Raw genomic sequence first — 6,000 nt, 5'->3', positions numbered from 1 at the left:
AATGATATATTATTATATATAACATATGCTCTTTGGAGGGTTTGCAATTGGTATATATATTTCATATATACAAATATATAAACACATATACATATAGATAGATAGATACTTATTGTATTAGAACTTAAGATGTCTTAGTATTATCATGAAAATAATTTTGACCCTGAAGACTTTCTAAAAGGATCTCAGGTTGCTGCAATGGTTCCTGGACCACACTTTGAGACCCACTACTCCAAATCATCCTTCACAACAAAGTAAACTTTCTAAAGAACAGATTAAATCAGATCACTGCTTTAAACAAACAAACAAAATAAATAAAACCTTCAACAACTACTCATTGCCTATTTCATAAAATAAAAATTTCTTAACCTGGCACTCAATCTTTTCTCTCCTCCTCCCTTACAACCACCTGGCTCCAAATAATTTTTCTAACCTTCTTTTATTGGCCTGCCCTTTATACACTTACCCTTCCAAACAAACTGAACTACTCACTGTTCCCTGATTCTGTCTTATGATTTTCTTGGCAATTCTGCCAGAAGTAGTACAAATGTCTCCCACTTACCTCCATTTACTGAAATACTTCTCCTTCAAGGATCATTTGTTACCTCCTCTAAGAAATAAATCCCTAATCCTCCCCAATTAGAAGTGACACCTCTTGGGGCAGTTAGGTGGAGCAGTGGATAAAACACTGGCCCTGGATTCAGGAGGACCTGAGTTCAAATCTGGACTCAGACACTTGACACACTTACTAGCTGTGTGACCCTGGGCAAGTCACTTAACCCTAATTGCCCTGCAAAACAAAACAAAACAAACAAACAAAAAAAGAAGTGACACCTCTTTCCTTGAATATTTCAGGCCATTCACATGCACTTAATAATTTTCTAATTTATAATTAATATATGTATATATGCATATATAGAGAGAATATTAGGAAATACGGTTGGGAAGGAACTCTGAAGTCTTCTAGTCTAACCTCATTTTACAAATGATGAAACTGGGGTTGAGAGAGGTTAAAGAAACTTGCTGACAAAATGTAAAATAGATAATTTTGATTATATAAAAATTTTAAAAGTTTTTGCACAAACAAAACCAATGCAACCCAAATTATAAGGAAAGCAGAAAACTGTGAAAGAATTTTTGAAACAAGTATCTTTGATAAAGGCCTCATTTTTCAAATATATAGAGAACTGAGTCAAATTTAGAAAACTACAAGTCATTCCCCAATTGGTCAAAGGATATGAACAGGCAGTTTTCAGACAGAGAAATCAAAGCTATCTATAGTCATATGAAAAAATGTTCTAGATCACTGTTGATCAAAGAAATGCAAATTGAAACAACTCTGAGGTATTCCCTCACAACTGTCAAGGTGACAAATATAACAAAAAAGGAAAATATTGGATTTTGGAGGGGATGTGGGAAAAATGGGACACTAATTCATTGTTGGTGGAGTTGTGAACTGATCAAACCATGCTGGAGAGCAATTTGGAACTATGCTCAAATTGCTATAAAAATGTACATACCCTTTGATCCAGCAATACCACTGTTAGGTTTATATCCCAAAGAGAAGAGGACCTATTTGTGCAAAAATATTTATTGTAACTATTTTTGTGGTGGCTAAGAATTGGACATCAAAGAATGCCCATCAATTGGGAGAATGGCTAAACAAACTGTGGTATATGATGGTGATGGAATATTATTGGGCTATAAGAAATGACAAGCAGTATGATTTCAGAAAGGCCTGGAAAGACTTATATGAACTGATGTATAGTAAAATAAGTAGAACCAGGAGAATATTGTGCACATTGACAGCAATATTGTTCGATGAAGAACTGTGAATGACTTAACTATTCTTAGCAGTACAATGGTCTAGGACAATCCCAAAGGACAGTTGATGAAGCATACCATCCACCTCCAAAGAAAGAACCTGATATTGACTGAACATGACTGAAGCATGTTATTTTCACTTTCCTTTTTTTCTTTTTATTCAAATTTTCTTGTACAAAATGACTAATATGGTAATGTTTTACATAATTGCACATGTATAACCCATTCTGCTGTACTGCTTGGTGGGTGTGGGGGGAGGGAAGAAGGGATAAGATTTGGAACTCAAAACTATAAATAAAAATGTTCATTATTAAAAAAAAAAAGAAACTTGTCAAAAATCATATAGATAGTAAGTAATTCAGCCCTCTGATCTCAGAACCTGATCTCTTTCCACTCTACCACATTGGTTTATCTTAGTATTTGCTGAATTAAACTGAAAAAAAAAAGTTATTTATTTTGAGGCCAAATTTATTTATTTTGTTTAATTATTAATTTAATTGTTTAATTTTTTGTTTAATTTTAATGTATTTATTCAGCTTCACTGTAATTTTCATTCATTATTCATATTACCCTTTCTCTTTTCATCCTGTTGTTTGTTTTTTATTTAATGGAGTCTTAGGAAACTTTTATGATAGAACCCTTTTTGTGTCTCTGTCAGAGGGCAGAAGAAGAGGATGGGAATTGTGTTTCTTTTCCCTCATTTCCTAGCTTAGCGTTCTAGTGGGGATGGATTCTGAAGATAGTGGTGGTGGTAGGATCATAGACTTAAAACCAGAAGTAGTTCTTTATACTACTCTTCTCAATGTTGTTAAGGGTTAAAATTCTAGCTAGTCTGTCTAAAATATCTAATGAGTGGTCGCCAATCAATTACAAGCTTTAGCAAGAGTTAGACTTTTAAGCATTTATTAAGGAGAATAAGAATTTGGTAAAGAGAGAGAGAAAGGCCTAGATTCCTATCTATTAAAGGGAGAGCACATTTCTAGCTCCCTTCTCCACCAGAGTCCAGAGGAAAGAGCGCGCGCGAGACTGAGCGCCAGTCTCTTCCTTCCTCCTCCCACTATCCCGCGTCACTTCCTGACTCCTGGTCTTGCCCTCAAAGACCTTCCCTTCATGGGCAGAACTCTTCTACAGTAAGTATCCAGCAGATGGCGTCATTCCAATCGTTACAGTCCCCCCTGTTGTTCCTCAAGAAACAAAATGTTTCCTTGACGGAACAATGTACAGATGAGGCCCAGAAAGGTTAAGTAATTTACACTAGTAAGAAGGAGGAGAACCAGAATTCAAGAAGTCTGACTTCTGACTTCTGATGCCAAATTCAGCAGTCTTTCTACTGCATCATTGATGGCTGTATTAAGCATAAATGCTTGTTTACAATCTCTGTAGAAGTAAAGAATCACAGAATCCTTAAGACTGTGAGGGCCCTGACAGGTCAATTAATAAGACAAAAAAATAACATATCATATGTTGCCTTCTTAATTGTCAATGTAACGAGATAATTTTTAAACATGGTCTCTGATGCTACATTCCAAAATTGGTAGTTATGTTTACGTTATGATTAAAAGCAGAGCTTGAACATGAAAATAATTACAGTAATGAATTTTCTACTTCATATTTTTTTTGTAGTTGGGTTGTTTTTGGTTTGTTTGCGGGGCAATGAGGGTTAAGTGACTTGTCCAGGGTCACACAGCTAGTAAGTGTCAAGTTTCTGAGGTTGTATTTGAACTCAGGTCCTCCCGAATCCAGGGCCGGTGCTTTATCCACTGTGCCACCTAGTTGTCCCCCTACAGTAATGAATTTTAATCATTTATCTCATCAGTATTACAACTTCCAGAATGTATGTCATGAAATAACTTCATTTGGGGGCAGCTAGGTGGCGCAGTGGATAAAGCACCGGCCTTGGATTCAGGAGTACCTGAGTTCAAATCCAGCCTCAGACACTTGACACTTACTAGCTGTGTGACCCTGGGCAAGTCACTTAACCCTCATTGCCCTGCAAAAATAAAAAAAATAAATAACTTCATTTTAAACTTTAGTCAAGTTCAGATTAGTTGACTGTTTCACATTCAATAAAATCTGGATTATACAGCATTTCCTGTTGAGAAAATGGCTTTGTGTTCTTATCTAAAGAGTTAAAGCTCATATCTGTTGTACTTTGCAATCATTAAAGTGGAAGAGTGGTAAAAAAATAATCTGAAAGCATTTTTTAAAAAGAATGTTTAATGTATAACGATTCTTCCAATAAAATCTTATTCAGATACTTCATGGAGACCATAGAATAATAATAAATCTAGAACAAGAAGGGACCCCCAGAGGTCATCTGGTCTGACCTTCTTATTTTCCAAAAGAGGAAACCGAGGTCAAGGGAGGATAGGTGGTTTGGCCAGCTTCATACATGTAGTATCCAAACCCGTATCTGTTGATTGACAATCTCCTGGTTGATCTAAGGGGCACAGTGGTTAAAATGCCCTACCTGGAGTCAGGCACTCTTTCTGAATTCAAATCTGGCCTTAGACACTTACTATCTCTGTGACCCTGGGCAAGTCACACTGAGCCTGTTTGCCTCAGTTTCTTCATCTGTAAAAATGTGCTGGATAAAGAAATGGCAAACCACTTTGGTATCTTTACCAATAAAACCCCAAAAGGGGTCACGGAGTCTGACATGACTAAAAAATGACTAAACAATAATAATAACTGTTTTCTGTGAATGCAAAGGTAAATAACTTTGGCTTCTTTAAGAATAAGCAGAGTACAAGTTCTGATGGTACCTACCAAACTGGAAAGGCTTTGATAATGAACCCAGTGACAGATTGTATGTCCCTGTAATCTGTGGCCTGGCCTAGCTGAGTTTGGAGAGGTTGATAGTTTTCTTTTTGCTTGCATTCCCAATATTTAGCACAGTGCCCGGCACATTTTCTTTCTTTGTTTCTTTGTTTCTTCCTTTCCTTCCTTCCTTCCTTCCTTCCTTCCTTCCTTCCTTCCTTCCTTCCTTCCTTCCTTCCGTCCGTCCGTCCGTCCGTCCGTCCGTCCATCCATCCATCCATCCATCCATCCATCCATCCATCCATCTATCTATCTATCTATCTATCTATCTATCTATCTATCTATCTATCTATCTATCTATCTATCTATCAATCTATCATTACCAAGTTGACCATAGGGTCATGAATTTTTTGGCCACAGCAACCTTGGAAGACTATTTAATAAAGTTGTAAATGGCTATCATTTGTGAAAGTTAGAAGGAGAATCCACACCAAGGAAATTACAGGTCCTTTACATTTTTAAGTAGATATGACAATTATGGGAAACATTAGGGAAATCTAGAAAATGGAGAATCGTTCTTCTTAGAATTTCACATTGCCATCCAGGTCTTGAATATTACTAGACGTCACAATCCTAACACTGCAAGAGATTAAATGTTCATTATCAGATATCATTCTCTGACCACATTTTGCACAGGAGTCATTTCACAGTTAGCCAGCTCTCTTATTTAAAGGTGAATTCTAGTAAATGTGGAACTTTGAGTTTTTAAAATCATCTTAAAACCAAGTGAGATGCTATTTGTGAGAGCATTTTGTAGACTATAAAGGGCTATTCAAATGCATGGTATCATTATTATTAATAACAACTTATAGTCATCTGATGTATCACCTTCAAGTATTAGTCAACTTTAAATTACATCCTCTCTTGGATTTCTGTCACTCTTATGCCATTTGGGTGTCCAGGCAAACACAATTAATTAGTAGGAGTAGTAATAGTGATATATGTTTAAAGTTTATAGTACAACATCTATGCTTGCAACACATTTTCCATGTGATTCCTGTCAGAATTCATATCATTATCTAATATTGAAGGTAAACAGGACTTGACTAAGGCTCCTGTGAGTTAGTGGCACAGCTGTGATTAGATATTTTAGTTCCTGATTCCAATGTCTGAACACAACTCAACAGGTCACATTGCTTCCTACACCGAGCAGACAAACGTAAAGGAAAACTTACTTATCTTTTACTGTATTTCAGTCTTAAACCCATTTGCCTTAACACCTTGATTGATAAAGAGCTGAAAGTCTAACTCCTAGTTATATAGTACTACTCCTTCCTTTTATAGAGGAGGGGAAACTGAGGCTTAGGGAGACTAAGTGACTTGATCAGAGTCATAGTTAGGAAGCAACAGAAGACA

This window comes from Dromiciops gliroides, chromosome 1 (genome assembly GCF_019393635.1).
Source record: "Dromiciops gliroides isolate mDroGli1 chromosome 1, mDroGli1.pri, whole genome shotgun sequence".
Lineage (NCBI taxonomy): Eukaryota > Metazoa > Chordata > Mammalia > Microbiotheria > Microbiotheriidae > Dromiciops > Dromiciops gliroides.
The sequence above is the reverse complement of the archived record's forward strand: the minus strand, read 5'-3'. Positions refer to the sequence as shown.